Source organism: Zootoca vivipara, chromosome 3, assembly GCF_963506605.1.
Source record: "Zootoca vivipara chromosome 3, rZooViv1.1, whole genome shotgun sequence".
Taxonomy (NCBI): domain Eukaryota; kingdom Metazoa; phylum Chordata; class Lepidosauria; order Squamata; family Lacertidae; genus Zootoca; species Zootoca vivipara.
In genome coordinates, this window is record NC_083278.1 from 66,929,844 (window position 1) to 66,955,565 (window position 25,722).

At 43.4% G+C, this 25,722-nt stretch overlaps 1 protein-coding gene and 1 non-coding gene across 3 annotated transcripts in view; one reads left to right on the plus strand and one right to left on the minus strand.

Moving 5' to 3' along the window:
• Nucleotides 1–6,435: 6,435 nt before the first annotated feature.
• Nucleotides 6,436–25,722, plus strand: part of TULP4 (TUB like protein 4) — a 95,254-nt gene continuing 75,967 nt past the window's right edge. Inside the window, exon 1 of one of the 2 annotated variants that reach the window (XM_035108641.2) lies at nt 6,436–6,649. The gene's annotated coding sequence lies outside the window, so the exon portion shown is untranslated. Of the gene's footprint in view, nt 6,650–6,703; nt 7,002–25,722 lie in introns of those variants that run through there. The other variant, XM_035108643.2, reaches the window with a different exon arrangement.
• Nucleotides 15,413–15,488, minus strand: TRNAI-GAU (transfer RNA isoleucine (anticodon GAU)). Its single transcript has one exon. It is a non-coding gene; the product is annotated as a tRNA-Ile (tRNA).

The following is a 25,722-nucleotide window of genomic DNA, read 5'->3' on the forward strand; positions in this document are numbered from 1 at the left end:
TCTTCCACTGTCTCCCGCAGTTTGGTCAAACTCATGTTGGTGGCTTCGAGAACACTGTCCAACCATCTCGTCCTCTGTTGTTCCCTTCTCCTAGTGCCCCCAATCTTTCCCAACATCAGGGTCTTTTCCAGGGAGTCTTCTCTTCTCATGAGGTGGCCAAAGTATTGGAGCCTCAGCTTCACGACCTGTCCTTCCAGTGAGCACTCAGAGCTGATTTCCTTCAAAATGGATAGGTTTGATCTTCTTGCAGTCCATGGGACTCTCAAGAGTCTCCTCCAGCACCATAATTCAAAAGCATCAATTCTTCGGCGATCAGCCTTCTTTATGGTCCAGCTCTCACTTCCATACATCACTACTGGGAAAACCATAGCTTTAACTATATGGACCTTTGTTGGCAAGGTGATGTCTCTGCTTTTTAATATGCTGTCTAGGTTTGTCATTGCTTTGTCATGGATCAATGCCTTGTCGTGGTGAAGGGGCTTGAATAACTGAGAGAAGCTATGAGCTATGCCATGCAGGGCCACCCAAGATGGACAGGTCATAGTGGAGAGTTTTGACTAAACGTGATCCACCTGGAGAAGGAACTGGCAAGCCACTCCAGTATCCCTGCCAAGAAAACTCCATGGACAAAGACAACAGGCATAGTTCTAAAATTTCATTATCTGCCACGTTCACCTTATGATCAGTTACAATCCTGAGATCCTTTCCTCATGTACTATTGCCATACCATATTCCCCATCCTATACCTGTACATTTGACTGCCGCCCCACCATTCAGAACTTTGCATGGTTTGCCCCTATTGAATGTTACTTGCTGCAGTTTCCGCCCAGTTCTGCAAAATTCATGTTGAATTTTATTCCTGCTAATTGCAGATGAAGATCTAGAGTCTGACAAATCACAAGTCACTACAACTGAATTGTATTCCAGCATTCTTCAATAAATGAAATGTGAAATGGTTTGTCTTCTAATAATGTTATGCACAGCCCAATCTCCAAGTGGTAAGGTACTTTAGGGGTGTCAGCACATCTCCTGGATTTGGTTCCATTAGAATGAAGGTCACTGGAGACTACAGACTTTACGATATGACTGAATTAGCGTAACATGAAAGGACTTCACAACATTAACACTGCAAGACATCCAGCTTCCCCATAAGGCTTTTAAACCTCCTCTCCCAAACCCCATACCTTTGGATTATGCCCAGAGAGGAAGTCAAATCTCTCTGTGCCTTCCCAGCTGCCAGCTTCAGATGAGACTGGTCAAAAACAGAAAACCTAACCATGAAAACCATATCCCTTAAATTCCGTACAATTATATTTTGCAAATTATGTAGTTTTTGAAATCGCTGTTTCATTTAACCGATCAGTTTACAACCAAGTGTTAGATTGACACCAACTCACAGCTGCTTCTGATAATACTTGTTGCTTTCACAGGAGGGCACTCACAAATCACTCCCATGAAAAAATATGGTTGACATTCTGTGCCACAGACATGGTGATTTGTTCTGAGATTTGCAACTTTCTTCTGGATGTGTGAATAGTATTGGTGTTATTATACCTTCGGGTATAGGGCGGTATAGAAATAAAATAAATGACAATAAAATAAAAATATTGTTTTTGTCAGGGAAATTATTCTCCTGTTATTAGAAAAGGTGGTATTAGGACTGAGCAGTCAACAGAAGTGGTAACATGATACCAATGTATGCTAGTGAGGTTTTATATCAAGACTTTGAAAAATCCAATAGCATAAAATAAAATAAAAACCCCTAGTGTGATACTGCTAGACAGGTAGGAGAGATGGAAATCCATGGTGAATAAGCAGTACAAAGCTTTGAAAGAGAATGTTTGGAAGATGATGTATAGATGGCATTTAACCCCGGTGAAACTAGCAAAAATGTATAGAATGAGTAATAGAATGTGCTGGAAATGCAATGAAAAGGAAGGGGACTTTTATCATATGTGGTGGAAATGTGAAAAGGTTAAAGGATATTGGGAAATGATATATAATGAATTAAAAAAGATTTTTAAGTATACCTTTCCCAAAAGACCGGAAGCCTTTTTGTTAGGAATGATAGGTCAAGAGATAACCAAGGAGGATAATATCTTATTTTTGTATGCGACAACTGGAGGACACTGTTAGCCCAAAAATGGAAGACCCAGGACTTACCGACAATTGGAGAGTGGCAGACAAAGATGATTGAATATGCAGAATTAGCGAGACTGACTAGCAGGATTCGAAACCAGAGGGAGACAAGGTTTCTAAGAGACTGGAGTAAATTTGTGGATTATATGGAAAAGAACTGTAGAGGTTTAAAGACACTTGCAGGCTTGAAATAAATCCTACGAATTGACTTTAAGGACTAGATATAAAGGAACTGCGAGATAAGAACTGATTAGAAAACCTATTGAGGGGAGGGAGGGAAGTCAAACTCGGCGGAGTATTTTTTTGGTTAGGAGTAATGAGAAGTGTTAAAAGAGTGATGTATGTATTTTGAATGTTTGTTTGTTTGTTTGTTTTGTATAATGTCTTAAATGTGTTTAATTGGAAAATTTAATAAATAGTTATATATAAAAAAGGAAATCCATGGTGAATATGCCACACTCATTCCCCAACCAACAGAAACCTAATTTTGCCCTCTAACAGATTTTATATGGGATGGTGTTTATGCAAGTATTGTAGTACTGTCAAGGCAAAACTCAGTTATGCTGATTGTAGATCAATCCAACAAATTTGGTGTGCTGGATGATGTGTGCTGAGTTAGGAGATCTAAGTGTGTTTTTTTAAAAACAAACAAAAACAAACAAACAAACAAACAAAAACAGAAGACAATTTCAACATGCAACATCTCCTCCACTGCTGCAAAGATCCCACCATGACTTTGCTGAAACCAATTTTACAAGAGTTTGCAACGTGTCAAGCAATATCCTGGAAAAGCAAAAACCTAGAACAATGACTAAGACTTTTACAGTAGATTAAGGGCGGCGCTGTGGGTTAAACCACAGAGCCTAGGGCTTGCCGATCAGAAGGTGGGCAGTTCGAATCCCCGCAATGGGCTGAGCTCCTGTTGCTTGGTCCCAGCTCCTGTCAATTTAGCAGTTCGAAAGCACGTCAAAGTGCAAGTAGATAAATACAGCGGGAAGATAAACAGTGTTTCCGTGTGCTGCTCTGGTTCGCCAGAAGCGACTTTGTCATGCTGGCCACATGACCTGGAAGCTGTACGCCGGCTCCCTTGGACAATAACGCGAGATGAGCACCACAACCCCAGAGTCGGTCATGACTGGACCTAATGGTCAGGGGTCGCTTTACCTTTAAGGAGCATAAGACTATCAGTGGCTACTAGTCATGTTGGCTATGTTCTACTTCCACTGTCAGAGGCTGTATGCTTCTGAATGCCAGTTGCTGGGAATTACTAGCAAGGGATGATTGTGAGCAACACCATGGGAAGGGTATTTCCAGCTATCCCAAACCCCTGCTTTCAGAAGCCTTGCAAGAGGCTACTGTAGGAAGGGCTGTGAGCAGCATCATGGGAGGGTCGGTTTGGATTTTTCCATGGGAGGGGTTTCAAGGAACACAGGTGAAACTCTCAAGCTCTCTTTCTGCTGTTATGCTATTATATTTGTAGCATTTAAATGTTCAGTTGTTTTGGCCTACAACTCCCATGATCCCTAGCTAACAGAACCAGTGGTTGGGGAAGATGGGAATTGTAGTCCAAAACATCTGGAGGGCCGAAGTTTGGGGATGCCTGCTTTATATGCTATTATAGTGCTGTCTTATTATTATGAAATTGTTTTATGTGATTGTCATTTTTGAGACATACTGCTGCTTGTGCATGTTTTTTGAGTGCCAAGGTAGCATAAAAATTACCGGTAAATTATTACTATGAGAGTGATGCTGCTGCACTCAGGCCCTGCTCATAGGATCCCTATAGGCATATTGTTTGCCATGAAGAGAACAGGATACTGGACCTTTGGCCTGATCTAGCTCGGCTCTTCTTTTGATTTAAATTTCAGTGTAACTATTGCTCAGAAATCCAATCCACTCCAGACACACCCTTTAACTCCAGTGCTCATACCTGGTTATTTTATTTTATTAAAATGCTAAATCAAGCATACAACAAAATAATCACAGGAAACAGGTATTAAAATATCAAAGCAGAGACCGGGGGTGGGGGGTGGGGGTGGCAGCGCAGAGGCATCAGTAATACACTCAACTTTCAATATAATACAAACTATAACAAGTCTAAAGGTAAAGGTAAAGGGACCCCTGACCATTAGGTCCAGTCGTGACCGACTCTGGGGTTGCGCGCTCATCTCGCATTATTGGCCGAGGGAGCCGGCGTATAGCTTCCAGGTCATGTGGCCAGCATGACAAAGCCGCTTCTGGCAAACCAGAGCAGCACATGGAAACGCCGTTTACCTTCCCGCTGTAGCGGTTCCTATTTATCTACTTGCATTTTGACATGCTTTCGAACTGCTAGGTTGGCAGGAGCTGGGACCAAGCAACGGTAGCTCACCCCGTCACAGGGATTCGAACCTCCGACCTTGTGGTCAGCAAGCCCTAGGCTCAGTGGTTTAACCACAGCGCCACCTGGGTCCCATATAACAAGTCTATATACAAATAAAAACACCATTCCTGATTTTCAGGGGGTGAGGTGGGTTTCCATCACACCTTTGTCTGTGAACCTCTGCACGTATTCCTGCTCTATTGTTTTATCCACAGCTCATACCAGTTTTAAACCTGTATCTGAATCTTATTTGAATTACGTAATAGTTTATTCATCAACAGCGCACTTGCAACTTTCTGCCTCATAACTTCAAAGGATAATAGTTTGTCTATTTCCCATGTCGACAACATTTGAGCGATTATTAAAATGTCCCCATCATGTTATTTCTTACTTGTCATTTTAAAGTGCAATTCTCCTTCAAAGTTAAATTAGCTGGAACAGAAGCTATATGCATTCTAGTAAATTCCATTTTTTATTATTTCAGCAAGCCTGCCTAAACATATAATCTATTTCCACAGAGGTGTGTCTGGATTTATTATGCATCGAATGCTGAAGATGCACCTCTTCACCCTGGCCTTTAAGAGATATATTATTAAGGGCCCACCCTATTCCTGGCTGTAATTTGTTTTAAATTGTTTTTAATGTTGCATTGTCAAACCACGGCAAGCTGCCTTGGGAACTTATGGTGAAATGCAAGTAAGAAATTTAAATAATCATCTATACATTTTGCAGAGTGGTGTGTTCGCTCTGCATTTGGACACCTCATAAGATGTTGTAACCTAAATTTGCATGGTTATTGAGATCAAGGAGTGGATTTTCATCTGTGAGGATGCAACTGCCTGCCATTTTTAATCAAGAAGGCGGACCAAAACTGCAGATTTTTTTGTTTTATTAGAATTCCAGAGCAATGCAAGTTATGAGGGCGCTAGTAATGACAACATTGGTTTTAGGTGTTTTACTGTTTTTATTTGCTTTATTGTTATTTGTACATTTGTTTTAAGTTTTTATTTTATTGTTTTTTTAATTTTATTATGTATACCACATTGATTAAATGATTTATAAATCCAGCGGCAGACTTGGGGCTCTCAAATTTATGTGGTGCCCTGTGCAATGCTAAAATTTGGTCTGCCTGTTCTACATTATTGCTGCGGCAACCCTTGCAGTGCCAGCGCCCAGTGCATCTGAACTGGTAGTGCTACCCTAAAACCGCCTCTGTACAATCATTCTAAATACAAACACATCTTTTCTGAAATATAGAGGATTAGGCAGAATGGCTACAATTAGGAACTAGGAAAGCGAGGACACACCCTTTTCCATCCGGGGAGGCCCATTATACATTAGTTATAAAGCTATTGATGCTGGATCAAGGTTGGTGCTGTAGGCAGCAATAAGACGGAATTTGCAGTTGTTGCTCCAGAAAAAACCAATGGCCTATAAACCACCTAAGAATCTATACTTAAATATACCACAAAGAAAACACATCCCTAGGGGAAGCTGCAACCCCCCCCCCCCAGAATGATGTCTTAAATCACGGGAATATTGTTAAGCAATGCAGTTATTAATGTTATTACAAACGTTCAAAAAAAAACGCAGTGGCAAATGATAAACAATAACGGAATCTTCCTTTCGCGATGAAAATAAAGGAATCGCATTGAGGCAGTACCAGGCCGAGGCCTGAAAGCCGCATCCTTTGACCCGGAGCGACTGCCTCCGCTCCCGTATAGCGGGGTGGATAGGCTCGGCTGCGGTTCCCCGCCGCGCGGAGGGGCAAAAGCGCTCTGCACATGCTCAGAGGCGCGGCTCGCCTTTTGCCCTCCTCGCGTGACACCGAGCGAGAGACCCCGGAGATACGGAGAAGAGGAGAAGGGGGGCAGAGCCGGAGTTGCGGGTGGGGGCGGGGGGCGGCGAGAGACAGAGAGAGAAGCAAGTAACATGTTGGGTCATGTGGCTGCGTCACGTGAAAGGGGAGTCAGGCCCAGCAGCAGCAGCAGGACCGAGAGACAGAGACACAGACAGACTCTGGACTCCGGGCTTGTTGGGGAGGAGCAACGGCAGGCAGACGGGGCTGGCGGGGCGGAAGCCACACAGGACGAGCTCTAGTGGCTGCCGCCGGCGCTGCCTGTTTAGTCTGCTGCGCCCTGGACGGAGGTAAGGAATTGGCCTCTCTCTCTCTCTCTCTCTCTCTCTCTCTCTCTCTCTCTCTCTCTCTCTCTCTGTGTGTGTGTGTGTGTGTGTCACATTTTCTTTTAACTGCATCCACCCACCCTATTATCTGCTATGTCGGAACTGGATCTCTCTCTCTCTCTTTTCTTTCTCCTTCTCTCTCCCCCCTCCTCCAATTGCATTCCCTCCTGGCGGTATTCTTCTCCCTTCCCCGCGGATGCAGGATCTCTGTGTATGGGCGGGAGAACCTCGCCAGGGCTGATGTTGGTGTCTATAAAATCCTGCCCATCTCCCCCCCATGTCAGATCAGATGCTCCGGCTGCTTGTGGATGTTGAGGTATTTTATTTGTTTGTTTTCCTCTCGCGATGGAGCAGGGCTGCTTCTCGCTCGGCAAGAGATTTCGTGTGGCTTTATTTTCATTTCCTCTATTATATTCATTATTATTATTATTTTAAAAAGGAGAGGGTGGGGGAGAAAAGCGTGAGACCTCTGAAAGCAGCAAAAATACAGGCTGCCCAGAGGTGTAGGCGGAGGCGATTGGGGTCGGGGTGGTGGCTGTGGCGGGTGGGTGGGTGGGTGAGTGGGAAGGTGGCTGTGTGTTGTTGTGTCATGCAAGGAGCCAGGTTTGTGGTTCTTTTGTTCTGATGGACCACCTGATTTTACCCCCCCCCCTTTCAGGGTGCACTGTTTTTGTCTACAGTCTTGCCTGCCAACTAGCCATCCATCCAGGAGGCTATGTAGGAAAGGAGGCAGTGACTGGAATGGAGCCCCTTGTTTTGCTTGTGGTGTAGGTTTGCAGCAAAACCACCCCTCTTTCCTCTTCTCAAACCCCTTCCCTGTGCTTCCTTCCTATGTGTCACGCCATTGAAGGAATTTTGATTTTCTGAACCTTCCTGTGTAATATAGCTTGCTGGGTGGAATATACAGCATTGCTAAAGATGGACCTGGCAGTGGCTGCCAGCTTTAAGGATAGAAGAAAGGAGGAGAAACAGCATTAATTGTTGTCTGAAAAATACTGATGTCATTTACCTGTAGTGCTGGACTTATGGCTAAGTCTTGTTTTGATCTGGATGTTTTTGCTACCATGTTTGACTTCTTACAAATGATGCTAATTTCTGCACAATTTGGGATCACTAAACCTTTTACCTAAAAAACTTAGGAGATAGGGAACAAGTAATCAATAAGGTCCTGGGAAGAAGATTCTGTGAGCTTTCTCTGCTACTACAACTAATCAGACAGTGTGATAACTTTCTCAGCTCTAGGTTAATAGGCAATATCTCCAGCCCTGTCATTTTCTTTCTAACCCTTGTTTATTTCAAATAAAAAGGAGAGTTGGTGATGGACTTGCCAGGTTACCCCCCACCATAGTTGGTACATATATCTGTGTTCAGTTTTTCTTGCAAAGTGCAGGAATAGTTTTGACTAGGTAGGCAATAGGATGTAAAGGGTCATCTGATGAGAACTGTTGGTCATACAACTGTATGTTGTGCAGCATGTTTCACTGGCAGGTCCATTTTATCATACTGAAATTTGTCTGCCCAAGGCATCCCTTTCTTAAGCCACATGCTGTGCTCTCAAATGCGAGGCTTTGGTGTTTGCATTCTGATAGGGTTTGCAACATCAAAAACCAGACACTGGCAAAATTAGTTTTAAATGCCAGCCTTTGCAAGACAAGTTTGTGAAGTGGAAGATGCTGAACTAAAAGCTCCTCATGCTCCCCCATCCCTCCCACTTAATCAGATTTAAATGGATGGCATCAAAATAAGAAAAGTAGTCCTATCATATAGTTTGCAAGCTCTGAAAATTATTTCATGTTCACTATTCTTCTGATGAGGTTCCTAGAGTTTTTCTAGTTTTACTAATATTTCATTTACATTGATCTTTTCTTTAAATAAAAATAATTTTAAAAATAAGATTAGGTTTATTCATCATAGTTTTGCATAAACTGCAGCTGAGAACTAGAATAGCATATTGATTAAGGATCAGCTGTGGGCTAGGACAGTCCCAGTTCACATCTCACCTCTGCTATGAACTTAGCAGACACCTAAGCCTCATTTCAGGCTCAGTGTACTGTCTGTGTTATTATAATACTGGTGCATGATACAGGGCTGTTGTTCACTGAGCTAGAAAATGTGTTATTTAAATATATTAGTATTATAGTAGTAATTATAATGACTGCATTATTATTGATGTAGATCGGAGTTTCCCAAAGTTGGGTCTCCAGCTGTTTTTGGACTACAGTTCCCATCATCCCTGACCACTGGTCCTGCTAGCTAGGGATGATGGGAGTTGTAGTCCAACAACAACTGGAGACCCAACTTTGGAAAAACCCTAATCTAGAAAGACAGAGAAAGAGGGAATTGCGGGAATATTTAATTCACTGCGCCCTAAGTATAACGTTCTAAGTAAAATCATAAGAGAGCCACAACAACATGGGACAGAGAATTTATCTGCTGTAAAGGATTAGGTAGAAGACAATTAATGTGCTGTTGGGACAAGGTGGGTTGTGGGTGGCAATATTGCAATCTAGACCCAGAGGGCATGTTTTCCAGGTCAGTACCCTGATATTAGTGGGTGGAGTTGGGGGAAGTGAAACTTGGAAGTGTAGCAGGCAGGACGTGCTACCCTTCTGAGTAGGCATAGGCAGAAAGCAAGGCTTCTGGTATGTAGAAGCAGATATGGCCAGTGCAGAGGTATCGTCCTGCCCACCAACTGCAGAAGGTGATGTTGCACACCTCTGTTCTCCCCCACGAGAAGAGGTATCTGAGGCCTAACCACACACAATCCTTAGTAGTTTTGTAGGCTGCGTCCCAACCTCACAACTCAGTGTTCCTGGTTTAAGTCATGGCATGGTATGATTGTATCCAGCGTATTTTTTTTTAATTTTATTTTGCCTGCCTGTGTCAGCCATAGTTCTCCTCACCTTTCTTCTCCCTTACCCTATATGGAGTGGGCAGTTCTATGCATGGTTGCCAGAGTCTCACAAGACTATGAATTTCATATTACATATGGTGGATCTGCAAGCTAGTACCATAGTACAAGGGCGAGGCAATAGTCAGTGTGATCTGACATTCCCGTTAATGTTCTTCTCACATGAATTCCTCTTGATCTGATGTATTGCCCTACAGCTGTGGTTGGACTACAACTCTCATCACCTCTGTCTGGGGCTGGTGGGAATTGTAGTCCAAGAATAGCTGGAGGGCACCATGTTGGCTTCCCCCTGCTCTACTGCAGAGGAAATAGGGAAATGCCTAGTTCAAAAGTTGCTATGTTAGGAGCAAAGGAGCCTGACTTATACTGAGTCATACCATTGGTCCATCTAGCTCAGTATAGTCGTACCTTGGCTCCTGAACGCCTTGGGAGTCGAACGTTCCGGCTCCCAAACGATTGAAAACTGGAAGTGAGTGTTCCGGTTTTTGAACTTTTTTTGGAAGCCGAATGTCCGGCGCAGCTTCCGCTATTGTTTCTGGTGCGCCTGCCCAGTTGGAAACCAATTGGAAGTTGTGCCTTGGTTTCCGAATGTTTCGGCTGTTCAACTTCCAAGGTACGACTATACTGTATACACTGCATTGACTAGCAGCAGCTGCTTCAGACACGGGTCTCTCCCAGCCTTATCTGAGAAGCTTGGGATTGAACCTGAGACCTCCTTCATGCAAAGCAGGTGTCCTACCACCATGCTGTGGCCCCTTGCATTGTTTGTGAAGAGCTCATCGAGAGCCAATTCCTGTTCGTTTTCTTCAAGCAAGGCATAGCAACCTCCTCTGACTTGCCGAATGAAGGGCCAGTACGTGCTAGCAAGCAGTTCCATGGAAGCTGTTAAATTGCCCCAGTGGCAGCACATCCTTCTGGGCTTGTCATATTAAACTAGTGACTTACTGCAAATGTAGAGCAAGCTCACAGCGATGAAAATTGAAGTGAACTTCACGTGGCCAACACCATAATCTGCTCACAGGGCAGCCTAACCAGTTGGCTAGGTAATAACCCCCCCCCTCGTTTTGCCATGAATCTGTTTTGCTATTTAGGAATAGGGTTGAAATCTTGCAAAATATCAGAATTGATGGGTCCAGTAAAAAAAAAACCACAAAAAAACAATTACAACTTAACTTATTCCCTGTCCCCGTTATGATGGGCAATCTTCACTTCATAAATGCTGCGTAGAGCAATTTTCAATTGAGTGATTCAGAAAATAATTGGTATGTACGAATCAACTTTTGTGGAAGGCAACTGTCAAACACCTAGAAGAGTGAGTAATAGTTACTATTAACTTTCTTATATGTGATTCTACATAGCCTTGTATGTTGAGCAGCTTTAAAAATGAAATGGAGAATATTTATGGGATGTGGCGAGAGCTCTGTAATTTAGTTAAGAGTTCGCTTAACTTACACCACCCTTCCTCAACCTGGTACCCTCCAGATACTTTGAACCTTGGCATCAGTCATCGCTAGGCATTGGCCATGTTGACTAATGAGAGCTGTAGTCCAAAACAGCTGGAGGATGCAAGAGCAGGGGAGACTGGTTTAAAGGATGTAAAGTCCTATAAGAGGGCAGTGTTGTGTGCCTCACCAGTACTTTAATTTATCTCTTACAGACAAACCTATGTTATACTGAGTCAAACCACTTCCTTTCTCATTCAGTACCATAAACATTGATTGACAGTGTATAGGTCCTTGGAGGTGCCATGGATTGCTCCTGCTTTTGCAGCTTTGGGACTAAGTGGTTTGATCACACTGCCCTGGTGGGGAAGAGCTGCAGCTCAGTACCGTAGTAGAGCATCTTTGTGTACAGAAGGTCTGTCAGGTTCAACCCCTGGCATCTCCCGGCAGGACTGGGAAAGACCCTTGTCTGTAACCCTAAAGACTGGCCAGTCAGTGCAGACTGAAGTGGGAAACCTAAGGCTGTGGACCAACTGTGGCCTCCAGGTCTCTCTCTTTGGCCCCCAGGATTCTTCCCAGGGGAGGTTCTGTTGCACAAATACAAATCCTTGCACTGACAGAACTGCTTACCTGAATACCTATGGGCTCCAGTTCAACCTGGAAATAAGCTCGGTGAACTCAGTGTGACTTGCTTCTTCTGAGTAGACTTGCCGATGAGTAGATAATGCCCTGAAAATTATCTTTTCATTTCCTTTTTTGGTTTCTAATGGCCTGATCCAAACAGCTTGCTATGCCAACAAAGCTGAGATACAGTGACTGCTACGCCAGCCCACAGTTCTGACCTGTGGTATGGCACCAACCCGAGAAGTTTCGAAATTTCAGTGCTGTTCCAATAAGACCTTTAGTCCAGTGTGGAAGAAAAGCAATGCACAGAGCCTTTCAGTTTATTTTATTTTAGTTTTTGTTTGTTATTTACATCCTGTTTTTCTGTAGGAACAATTAAAGTGGCTTACAGTAAAAAGGATAAAAATACATCAAGGCAAGAATAAACAAAATTAAAACACTAAATCCGCTGTAAGTAGTAAAAATGACAACAGTTGAAAACATTCGGAAGAGAGCAGTTATTAAAAACTCAAATCTCTAGCGTATAGCAGGTTTAAAACTCTTTGAATAGCAGATCATGCATTAAAAATTAGGTTGAACGTTTAAAAAGCACTTCCTAACCACTGAAAGACAGGCAGAGAGGGAGCCTAGCGGGTCTTCACTGAGAGGGCATTCCACAATATTGGTTCCCCACCTAATCTTGCTTATGAATAGGACAGAGAGCTGTTCTTCTGTGACTGATCTTAAGGGCCATGTTCACAGAGGACTGAAGGGGTGGGAAGAGTCAGTACTGGGAATTGCAGTATTTGATAATGTCACATATAGCAATCCTAAGTTAGGAAAGCTGCATGTGCAGGCAGGGCCGCGCTGTGAAACGGGGCGGGGGGGGCACCAGAGGGATCTTCGCACCACGGCGCCAGGGCACCAGATACGCTTAAGACGGCCCTGTGTGCAGGTTGGGTTTACTTTTCCTAGCGCACTGCTTTGTAGCTACATTTGAGCAAGCTATCCTCTGTGTTATGGCAATTCAGCACCCTAAGAACGGGTGTCTGTTCTTGTTACATTTCAGATTATCTCTTTAGCTTTTATTGATAGCCCTGGGAGTTAAAAACTTCATTTAAAAGTAAAAAGAGAATGCCGTGGCACATAACATATATGGCTCCCATAGACTTAGTCATATTAAACTGAGAGCTTTTGATCAAATAGTCTTTATTTGATGAATATTATCCTTTTTAAATAGATCAATCATTAATTTGATGTAATAAATATGTATTTTATGCAAAACTCAATATCTCAAAGACAAAATAGTTTGGTACTGTCTTAAAGGCTAACAAATGTATTATGGCATAAGCACAGGAGCCAACAACATAATCCATACTACATTTTCTAAACTGGTAATATATGGCAGGAATGGTGAACAGTTTGCCCTCCAGATGTTGCTGAACTACAACTCTAATCAGCTGCAGTAAGAATGGCCAGGGATGATGGGAGTTGTAGCTCAGCAACATCTGGATAGCCAGATGTTTCCCAACCTGTTCTATAAAATTATCTCTTTAGGGAAGCTTTTCTGGCACCTATATTTTCCTTTTGGTGCAAGGCCAATGTTGATCTCTCAGGCTTAAAACACAATAAAAATCATAGCATTTTGAGACCTTGACTTTTCCTGCCTCTGTGGCATAACACAGAAATAATTTTAAGAGATGTTTTAATAAATACAAATAATCAATAAATAATCAGTCTTGCTCATCAGTTTGCCCGTTTGCCGTTTCAAGGGGACAAGCCAGACTACCTCAGTGCAAAGAGAATAAGTTAAACAAACCAGTCATTAAAGATGCCAACACTTTGATAATAGTGGGGAAATGTTTCAGTCCCCTTGGGCATTCTCGAGCAGACTTGAAAGCTGCCATACCTGAAAAAGAAAGTTTCAAAGAGATTCTCCAGCATGAAACTGGAATTATTGTAAAATCTGCAAATGATCATACTTAGCCATTACCCACGAGACTAACTCACCGCGAACACTTTTTTAGGTGTCAGTGTACACTATTTGTCTTGCATTGCCCATTCATTACCAGTTAGGAATAGGCTGCTTGCTCTGATTTGATCTTCTGTTCAGGGAGGGGGTTCAAATATATCCCCACATGCATCTGAAGAAAGTGTGAGGCGTCCATGGGGCGGCATGGACTGGCTTTGCCTCCTACCAGTTACGTACCCCAGAGCTATGCTCCTTCTGGCCATGTGCACATTCAGCGTACGTGGATATATGCACACATGTACCGATGTATGCATGTAGAATTCCACTTGGGGGGCGGATTCTGATTAACCCAGAGGACACTCCCCCCCCCCTTATGTGGAGGTGTTCTCTGTATGCATAGCTGTATGCTTGTAGGACCTTTTCTCGTGTGGGCTGAATGTGTATGCCCAGCCTGGTATGTGGCCTCCTTGCACAGTGGCAGTTTGAGGGGGGGGGAGGCTGATGGGGCAAGCAGCTGCCCTCTCAAAAAGATCACGCATTTCACTTATCTGTTGGGTTGGGGCCCTATAATCTTGCTTCATGAAATGTTCTCCCTGCTGATGCCTCTGTCTTTCCCTCTTACTAACATTTTCCTTACAAGAAGTCAAGGCAGCCTACATTGCCCTTCCTTTCCCCTCACAACAACCTTGTGTGGTAGGTTAGAATGAGAGGCAGTGATAGGCCCAAGGTCACCCAGTGCCGTCTGTTGCTGAGTAGGAGTTTGAACCAGGCTCTCTGCAGTATGAGTCCAACCGCTATACAGCAATGGGAACCTTTTTGGCCCTGTGGGCCATATGTTTATCTCCCTCCACCCCCCCACAGGACTGAGCCCTGCCCCCGCAGGAGGTCATGGTTGGGGGGGGGGGAGAGGAATGGCTTTTCAGGCCAACTTGGACCTCCTGGTGGGCCAGATTTGGCTTATAGGCCAGAGGCTCCCCACTCCTGCACTATACCATACTGGCTCCTGTGTTTTGTATAAAATACGTCAGCCAAGGATCTCACAGTCTGTGCATCTCACAAAGTACACTTCGGTCCACAAGCAGTGAGTTAGTCTTTGCTGCAACAAATTGATGGAGCTACACCTCTAGAACATATCAAATATCTCTTTTTGCGATACTAAAGGAATTGTGAAACAACTTGCTGTTTAATAAACAAAATCTACTGATCACAATTTGAAGGAAAGACTGTCTTTTAATATTTGTTTCATTTCCTATATTACAGTAACACACCAGAATCAAAATAGCCTCAAAATGTGTGTCCTTAACTCTCAGCCCTAGCAATTAAAGGTTGCCCTCACTGCTTAAAATTGATCTTAAAGCTGTAGCTGATTAATCCACTGATTAAACCAACTAAAGTTTGCAGTAGTCATTCAATTATTTGATATTGGGCGGGGGGGGGGGGGGAATAGGAGGACTGGCAGCAAGCCAGGCACTGGAAAACAGTTGGGTTTTCCTTACCTATTTCCACATGTATTTCTCGCTGGTCCACTAGTTGGAAGCCGCCAACTGTTGGAAGCCGCCCAGAGTGGCTGGGGAAACCCAGCCAGATGGGCGGGGTATAAATAATAAATAATAATAATAATAATTATGATTAATATTATTATTATAGTTGTGGTGATGGGCTTCCACCTTTCCACATCAGTCCAATACTGAAATAACAGAAAAAGCTGCATGAAACAATGTTGAATGATAGAATTGTAGAGCTGGAAGGGATCCTGAGGATCATCTAGTCCAGCCCCCTGCAATGCAGGAATATGCAGCTGTCCCAAACAGGGATTGAACCCGTGACCTTGGTGTTATCAGCACCATGCTCTAACCAACTGAGCTATGTAGGAACATAAGAAGCTGCCTTATACTGAGTTGGCCCCATTGGTCTCTCTCTAACTTAGCATTGTTTACACCAGGGACAGCCAACCTGGTGCCCTTCAGATGTTGTTGGACTAAAACTCCCATCATCATTCACCATTGGTTATGCTGGCTGGGGCTGGTGGGAATTGTAGTCCAACATCCCATTGGCTACCCCTGGTTTACACTGACTGCCAGGAGCTGTCTGGGGACATTCCCAGCCCTATGTGGGATCGTATTCTGTGTACAAGGAAGATGCTATGCTGCCGAGTTATGGTCCAAAATGGAAGAAAGTAGCATGAAACGAAGTACGGAAGAACAGGAAAAGCTAACTGTTGATGGCTATCTGTCACCCTCTCTCTGTTGCCATTGCTTCTCCTTTATAGGAGAGATGAGCATAGCTACTGGGAGAACTAGCTAGAGAAAGGGAAAAAAACTTTGCTGAGGAGCAGTAAGAGAAACAGGCGAGGAAGCAACAAACTTAGGGGTGGCTGAAGCAGTCCAGAAAACTGCCTGGGAGTAGCTAGTCTTACCCCCAAATAAAACCGCTCCTGCTGCAGTGTTGACAAGAAGGAAATGCATTTAAGAGTTAGTACTCCAGTCTGCTGGAGTTAATAATGGGCAACCCCTTTGGATAATGCGTTGTGTAGGAGGACGAGCCGCCAGCTTCAAAACTGCAAAGCTATTTTAAGAGTCTTTATTAAAATTGAACCATATTTCACTGGAATCCACTCCCTGGCCCTTCTGTTAAATATCTCATTAGCACCAGTTTATCATTGAATTTTGAGCTTAACATAGTCACACACACACACACACACACACACACACGTAGTGGGTGTCCCACTGTGAGAGTCCTGAATTGCTGGTGACCCCGTAATGAGTTGCGTGTGGGTTTTTCTGGTATGTGTCTTCAGATGAATGATTATGCTTTTGTTTTGTGGGGGTAGAAAGGCGAAGGATGATGTGTTTTGACATTTGCCGTGCGTTTTCTAGGTTGAGCAATTGCTTGACATGAGCCCTTTTCCCAGGAGCCGATGAGTCTAGCTCTCCTCCCAAGGAGACTTCTTGTCGATTGCTAGAGAATATAACTCTTGTTGGTCACTAAGGTGCTAGTGGAAGGAAGTTTTTAATTTTGTTTTGACTACGGCAGACCAACACGGCTACCTACCTGTAACTCTGCTTCTGGTAGTGATGGAGCAAGGTCTCAGGGGAATAAACGGCTTGCGGCTCTCCGGAGTTCACACACACAAACTGCACGGGCAAAGAAAGGGTGATCCTGAGTGCTGTGCACACTCACACACACCTGAGCTCTGTCCTACACGTTGGGAAGGCTGCAAATACACATTTCACTTTTTATATTTTCTAATTCAGACAGGGTGAAAAGATGGGCAGCAAGCCATGAGTTTTGTTTTTGGTTTTTTTAAAACACATCTCCCCTTGAAAGGTGCAGTGAGAGAGCTGTAGTGGTTAGAGAACTGGATTCAGACCTGGGAGACCAGCATTCAAATCCTCACTCAGCCATTAAGCTCACTGGGTGACGTTGTCCCAGTCTCTCAGTCCAGCCTAACTCCCAGGGTTGTTGTGAGGATGACAGTGGAGAGGTCGGAGAACCATGTATGCCATCTTGAGATTCGTGGAGGGAAAGTGGGGTCGCAATGTAACAATAAATTTAAAAAAGTAAAATATATTGCCTATGCAGTCATAACTTGGAAGTCGAATGGAATCTGTTCCGGAAGTCCGTTCGACTTCTAAAATGTTCGAAAACCGAAGCACAGCTTCTAATTGGTTGCAGGAAGCCCTTGCAGCCAATCGGAAGCAACGGAAGCCCTGTGGACATTCGGCTTCCAAAAATAGTTTGCAAACCAGAACATTCTCTTCTGGGTTTGTGGCGTTCGGGAGCCAAAACGTTCGAGAACTAAGCTGTTTGAAAACTAAGGTACGACTGTATTGGGTTTATTTGGGGTCCAGAAAGTTTGTTTTGAGAGCTCTTACTGTGCAGCCTCTGCTCCTGACCCCTGCTGCTGCAGGCCAATCCCACTCAGAACCCATTTTATAAAAGGGAGGTCACATAACTTTTCTTTTTTAAAAAAATAATTTTTATTAAAGATTTCTTAGTTTACAAAAATACGTGCATTATCTCTTTTTTAAGTTGCCTTTTCTACAGATCAGTTTCATTTTTTGGTGAGACATTAGTGTTGCATGCAGTATAAGGTTGGGAAGAAAAGAGGGTGAAGGTGGGGGTGGGGTGGGAATGCTTCTATAGCTATTTAATGCTCCTTTATCTATTGTTTCTAGAAGACTTGGGAGGGAATAATTGTAGTATTGGTGCCAAGTGTCCTTTACAGTGGGTGTGAGCAGAAGTGCTTCTGGTAGATCTCTGGGTGATTGGAAGCAGTTTGAAGGGTTCTGATTCTTGACAATAGCAACAACAAAAAGGCTTCCCTCTCTTCTAAATTAGGCTGCTGAAATGAAGAAATCTTGGGAGGTGGAAACCAGGACTGTGAGCTCAGTCTTGTTACTGAAAAAATATATATATCTAGGCACCCTGTTCCTTCATTCTATGAGTGTGTTGCCTTTCCCAGCCAATATTTTGTTCACCTGGCTCAGGCCGGTGGGCTTTTAGTCTTAATAAAATAGGTTGTGAACTGCCCTGAGATCTACAGATAAAAGGTGGTATGCTGAAAGAAAGAAAGAAAGAAAGAAAGAAAGAAAGAAAGAAAGAAAGAAAGAAAGAAGATAGAACCCACCAACCTAAAGTTTGCCCCCCCCCCAAAGGATATTCATTGTCAGGGCCGTCTTAAGCATATCTGGCGCCCTGGCGCTGTGGTGCGAAGATCCCTCCGGCGGCCCCCCCTGTTTCCCAACACCCGCCACGCAGTGCCCCCCTGGCGCCCTGCTCCACCCAGCCTTGCCGTAGGGCCGGCCCTGTTCATTGTGCCAAGCTTTTTCTCTCTGTAGTTAACATTACTTAAAAAAAAACCCTAGTACAACTACATTCAAATGTATTTCTCTGCGGAGCAATAACAAATGCATTCTATCCCTTTTGGTATTTCATTAGATTCTCAGAATCAGTGAGTACATAGTACATCACCTCTCCAGAGGTATATCTGGCCACTCCTGTTCTGTAGGAGCACTCAAGCTGCGGGTCAGCTTGATATAAGCTTAGACAGGGTTGTTGACTTATAAAAAGATGCTTAGTACATGAATTGCTTTTCTTTTGATGGGAAGCACTGAAATACGCTGGACTGAAAGACATAGTCTAAAGCCAACATTCTCAGACAAAGATGGAAAAGAAAGCAGCCTTGCATGTTAGTCCATAAACATCATTTTACCAGCCCACATTTATTAGTCATTTGTGGCACATTGACTAGATGGATTTAAAAGGGGATTAGACAAACCCATGATGGAGAGGTCTCTCAATGGCTCCTAGCCTTGATGGCTGTGCTCTGCCTCCAGCAATGCTTCTGAATGCCAGTTGCTGGAAACCACAGGAGGGGAGAGTGTTCATGTGCTCAAATCCTGCTTGCTGGTTTCCCACATGCATCTGGTTGGCCACTGTGAGAACAGGGTGCTGGACTAGATGAGCCATTGACCAGATCCAGCAGGCTTTTCTTATGTTTTTATAACAACCAACTCTTTCAATTTACATAAACCTCCCTGTTTGGTTGCCAGTAGGTGCTTATTAGTCAAAACAGGCGACCAGGTGAGTAGCTCTTCCTGAACCTGAACAAAGCATGAGCACAGGGATACAATTTGCTTTTGCTTGGAAGTTAAGCGAGGGCTTCGTCAAGGAAAGTGATGTGTGAAAAATGTACTTGCGTCAAGTGGTTTCACTTAGAACAAGGCAGCTGCTGCTAACTGTGCCTGTGGTGTTTGGGCTAGGATTTCAATTATATGTCAAGGGCATCTAAAGCTTGGACTCTTTCATATTGCAAAATAATAGCTCCCAAAGTGTGTGTCCATTCTGCATACAAGGAAAAAAGGGAGAAGAACTGCAGGCCATTGAATAGCGATGGGATGGTAAAACCATTTAGTGGCTGAGCTCCTGGTACTTCACACTGTTTCCTTTATCTCATCTGCCACATACCCTTGTACTCTGTATTATTTAATCCAGAACAAGTAGCACTTCTAGACTCACAACTGGTAGAGTTTAAAAATGCTGCTTTGCTCTTCATTATAAATAAATCAAAGGGGCTTGCAAGGTTCCCAAAATAAATAAAACCTAATAAATGCAACAAACCCAAAATATCTGAGGTCAATATTGTATTATAAAACCAAGAGCAGGTTAAAATGATGAGAGTTGTTTGGCAGTGAACAGTCTACCTACCTCAAGAAGTATAGTGGTTTTTCTGTCACTGGAGGTATTCAGGCTGAGGCCAAATCGGTCAGAGATGCTGTAGTTGCATCCTGCACAACAGATCCTGTGCCAAGCAGAGGTTGGTCCAGATGACATCCAAGGTTACACTCAGTTCTTTGATTGTATGAAAACAACTCCACATAAAAGCAAGGATGCAAAAACTCTAATCTGCATCGACCCAGTTTAGCATGAATGTGTGAGTGTGCAGGTTTCTGGGGAGGAGATTGTGGCTGCTTTGCTCTTCCTCCAGTTGTGCTGCTGTGAGCTAAGCCATGGTTTGGCTTAGCATGCCCTCTGAATCCAGACTCATGGTTTGTATTGCTCTACCTTTTTGGTTTACAGCTTGTGGTTTGTCAGGGGCAGGCTAGTGCAAACCATGGCTTAGTTAGCAGCAGCAAGACCAAAGGAGGAACCAAGTGTCCCTGATCTTCTCTTGAGGAACCTGCATGCCTTCCATACTCACACTGATGTCTTGGTTTGGCTTAACATTATGTGAGAAATGAACTATTAAATGCTTGGAGAATGAAAAGCTCTTAAAAGCCTGTCTAAAGCTTTCAAAACAGAGAGCCAACCACATCCCATCCCTCTATGGCAGGAGTTCCATTCCCTGTGTGCTGTAGTAGAAAAGGTTGCTATCACTTATCCAGATTAGAATTTCATTAAAAACAAAGGGAGAATTTTCCAATACGTAGAGGAAAGACAGGGCAGTGACCACAAAGATGCAATGTCTTGAGACTTCTTTTCCGACTAATTAAAAGTTGGTACCTCTTTAATGCAGTATCATATCTTGTGCAAGAAAAGCAGGTACTTGTCAGTGGTCTAACACAATACTATGTGCAAAGTCCTAGTATGTTTCCTGGTAGAAGGTAATGCGAAAAACTACCATTCTTGGAAAGTGCCAAATGTTGGCAAATTTCTATTTAGTGTTTATACCCCCAAAACTAGAGCAAAACCCTATTTTAAAACAAACTTACAAATCCACATATAAATTCTTTTTTAAAAAAGACTTACCGGTACCTAAAATTAGAGGAGGCCAAAGCAAGATGTTACAGGTTTGAGGGTAGAGTTTGCTCACATCTACTTGAGCTGCTGCTCACTGAGCAAGTCTAATGGTAAAGTTGGAATTGGAAAGCCAGTTACTCCCAGTATAGTAGTGTCAAGGGAAGAGCAGAAACTGAATTAAGATCCAAAAACGAAGAGAGAACAATTAGACAGTAAGGGAATACAAGGGCGAAAGCCTAGAAACGCCAAAAGGGAGGAGAGTCGGGAAAGCAGAGAAGCTGAAGGTTTTGGTACTGATGGGTTTTTAAGACCAATTTTTGAACATGCAGGAACAGCAAGAGAAGAACAAGAGCCTTAGGAACAGCAGGGCAGCCTCTAGCTTATCTCCCCCAGCATTTATACTGGGTGATGCTAGTCCTAGCAGGGTTGCCTCTAACCAGGTTGTCGCAGTCTTCTGTTGCCTATTTATTACCTTGACTGAGTCCTGAAAGACCTCCTCCCTACCTTGCAGGACCTGGCCTGGGAGGGTGGGGCCCTGACGGACTCCAGCTACAAAAGCAGAGGCTGCTGAACAGAATCTTGGGCTGGGGTACTGTTTAGAGGGGGTTGCTGTTATTTTTTTGTATTTTTATTTTGGATATTATGATTTATGCAGAAATTGTTAAATTTGGCTGTCTGCTTTTCGATGTTTTGTTTATTGTTTAGACTACTTTTGGTATGTTTGTAGCTATGTAAGTTTTTATAAGTTGTAAGCTGCCTTGAGCATGGTTTTAACTTTGGGCAGGTGGCATATAAATAAAATGATTGATTGATTACTTGAAGAGGGTGCTTGTTCCTCCATGCTCCGCAGTGACAGCATATTGGGCCACAAAGCCCAGGTTCAATTCCTACACATTTCTTTTACATTCCATTTACAGCTGAACTAGTCAGATTGGGCAGAACTATAGCTGCATGTCCTTTCGCTTCTGACCTTTGTTGACAATGGGTTTGAAAAGTGTTAATATGAAGAACCTGTCCTAGGTATGCTTAGAACACCAGAAACCGTGGAGCTAGTGTCATAAATCTAAATGGGTATGAAAATCAAAGTGTAATATTGGGAATTGAAAGTAGAACATACAGTGAAGGAAGTAATTGCTTCAGCAATTATATACATCGCTTGAGCAATTGTGAGAGAATTATGCCTCAAACCCTGTTTTCTGGCTATTGATAAAATAGATGCATCGTCTGACATGCTTTGTAGTTAGAATGAAGCAAAATTGATCATTCATTGGAAAGAGTGGATACATGCACATGTTGTTGTTTAGTCGTTTAGTCGTGTCCGACTCTTCGTGACCCCATGGACCATAGCACGCCAGGCACTCCTGTCTTGCACTGCCTCCCGCAGTTTGGTCAAACTCATGTTCGTAGCTTCGAGAACACTGTCCAATCTTGTCCTCTGTCGTCCCCTTCTCCTAGTGCCCTCAATCTTTCCCAACATCAGGGTCTTTTCCAAGGATTCTTCTCTTCTCATGAGGTGGCCAAAGTATTGGAGCCTCAGCTTCACAATCTGTCCTTCCAGTGAGCACTCAGGGCTGATTTCCTTAAGAATGGATAGATTTGATCTTCTTGCAGTCCATGGGACTCTCAAGAGTCTCCCCCAGCACCATAATTCAAAAGCATCAATTCTTCGGCGATCAGCCCTCTTTATGGTCCAGCTCTCACTTCCATACATCACTACTGGGAAAAGCATAGCTTTAACTATACGGACCTTTGTAGGCAAGGTGATGTAGGCACATACATGCCTCCATGCACATACATGGAGTAAATAGAAATGGTATATCTGTCACTCTTGAGTAACAAAATTTGCCTTTTAGGATGATTCAAGCAAACAGATATATTTAGGGACTGCTTTCCTAATGGATCTTGGGAGGGGGGGGGGGAGAAAAAAAAGCTATTTTAATACCAGCTATACTATCTGGTGTATGTTTTCCTTGTGAAAGGAAAATTCATCCAAGTGTTGAAAAAATAAAGTCGGAAAAGCTTTCTCCCAAGTGCCATTAGGTACTTAGAGTAACCTCCTATCTCTCAAGCTTATAGCTTACATCTGCCCACGTTGCTTCATCTAGACAGGCACCTGGTAATACTCTGTAACCATTGCCTTAGGTTCTGACCCAGAGCTCTTTCACCAATACCGTAGTAGCTCCCTCAAGATTCAAGACTCCTGGCAATACTGTATATAGTACCTTCCAGGAAACCCCTCGGTAATTAATATACCTCCCTAGTTACCCAATTCTAATTGGCTGGTGAATAATCCTTTCTTGGGCATATCAGGGCCTATGCTGTGCACCGGCTATCTTGTTTCAGGTGTTATGAAGCAGCATATTGAAGGTTTCGATTGATTTCCCTTATTTTCTTTAGTTCTGTGTAGTTTGTTCCCCACCCCCTTTATTTCTAGGAAAGCTGTGAAAAAAGGGTACAGTACTTTGCTCTTAGGGTCTGCAGCAAGGAATTGTGGTTTTTTTCTGTGTGTGTTGTACAAAAGCAGAGGCTACAGTTGTGTAATGGTCTATTGTGGAAGGCCCATTCTCTTGCGGTAGGTTGCCCTTTAAAAGGTACTTTGTGTAGCGGGTGGTTTGGGAGATGGTGAGGAGATTCTAAGAAATGTGAGTTGAAGAGATTCAGAGAAGGAGGCTTGAATATTTGAAAGAGGAGAAGAGGACTGAGGAGGCGACAGAGAGAATTACGGTAGCAAAAAGAATCATCCAGAGCCTGGCAGTGCAGGAGAAAAATGAAACCACCTAACCTGGTAGCATTTATCCAGCAGCAGCTTCACCGTCTGGGAGTCTGAATTTTATTGAGATCCATCCCTCCTTTTTGGATTAAGGTTAAAGACTTGCCTTAAATTGTATTTTACCAGAGTTGTTTCCCTCCCCCACTCCCCTGCCTCAGCTTATTAAGTAAATCCAGCTGTTACTTTCCCATTTTAGTGAGTTGACTGCTAGTTTCCTCCTGTATACTTTCTGGAAGTGAAGGGACTGGAAGTGCCGGGTGCTAATTTGGGGCCTTGGCATTATGCCTCTTTACATGGTTTTGAAGTGAAATACCTAGGATCCATAGTTCCCTTGCCCCCAGACAAATTAGTTGCTTGTAGGGAACTTGGCTCGTGGCTGTTAGTTTGTTTCTACAAATAAATAAGAAATTCTCACTGTCACATTCTGTGTTGAATTACCAGATTCTGAACATGCTGTGAATGGCTGGAATACTGCCTGGGCAATATGGGGTGCTTCTCCTTTCAACAGGGTTGGGGATTTCTTGTCACTGATTGTTGTATAGTATACAGTATCCTCCGCCTGCCATTCCTATGTTCTCCCTCTTTCCCCCAATCTCTCTTGCTTCAGATGGCAGAATAAAAGTATTCTCTAAACTGAAAGAGATTCCTAATTCAAGGTCCCTTGCCTAGCCTTCTGATAGGGTCTGCATCTGATAAACTGATGATTCTCTGCTTTTTTCTGCATGCCTTTTCTGTCCCCTGCTTTGCACTGGTGATCAGAGATACAGTATTCTTTGGCAGGGCTGCTGCTTCTGCACATTATTGGTTAGTAAAAAGCCTGATTAGCAATGATGGTGCCAGTTGTAGGCTGCCAGCTGTGAAGCAGTCTGGGCTGAAATGCCATGTGGGGTTTCAGCAGCCACTTTTTATGGCTGTGGCTGAGAAACAAGGCTCCTTTTGATTTTATATGAGTAACAATCCCCTGGAATATGATCCTGGGATATTAATGCTGTGCATTAAGTATGATTAGGGAACTCTCCTGTCTTCAACAGTCTCTTGAATTGCTGCGTATTGTTACCGTGCCATTAATGTGATTCATCAGCTTTGAAACAGCTTGTCCATTGCAAAGGAATTATGTGAATGTATTAACTTTGTAAAGCTTTTTGAAGTTCTGCTGGCAATAATCAATATGAAGCCATGCCCAAGGCTTTTAAGGCAATTTGGCCATGCTCTTTTCTCTAGACTGAATTGCTTTTCCCCATGGAAGTATTAGTGAAGAGATAGGAAGTGATAACGTTATTGCATTTAGCGGGTGACAAGAGTGCCAGCTGCACGGCAGTAATGCAATAGCTTAGATGCAAAGTCCTCAGCATCAACAGGTGTGTATGTTCCCCCTTCACATGAGGCTTAGAAAGCATGGGAAATTCTTCACCACCTGCCTGCTATTCACCCATGCAACAATTCCTGAGAAATCATTTGACATCTTTCACCACCACGGTTGCATTCATATCTTTTCCCTCTTGGTGTTTTGCAGTGGGGTTGTTTCTCCAGTTTTTAGGAAATGTTAGTGCTTTGGGCAGAACAAAGCTTTCAGATGGGAACACGCTACTATTTCTTCGAGTCTTGAGGTGCAGTTTTTGATGTGGCTGGTGACAGAATGCAACCCTGCTTCTTTGTCATCTGTCAGCGCTTCTGTCTTTGCCTTCCCCACCCTCCGTTCCGCTTGCCAGTGGAACTGACAAGGTGTGTGTGGCAGGTGGGGAGGGAGGTCTGTCAGTTTCACAACTGCCTTGTTGGTTTCACAGTGATAGGGCACTCATATTTCCATTTAAAAGCAATTCCCCTCTTTAGAACAGCAGCAGTGGTGGTGGTGCAATTAATGTAATTTTGTCCTCTCTTTGGTGAATCCCATTTGTTACTTGTGCTGTGCTGGCTGGCAGAGGAACAGATTGAAAGAGATTGTAGTGCTGGAAAAGGTTCAGAAAAGGGCAACCAAAATGATCGAGGGGATGCAACATCTCCTGTATGAGGAAACACTATAATATTTGGGCTTCTTTAATTTAGAGAGAAGGCAAGTGAAATGGGATATGATAGAGGTGTATAAAAATATGCATGGTA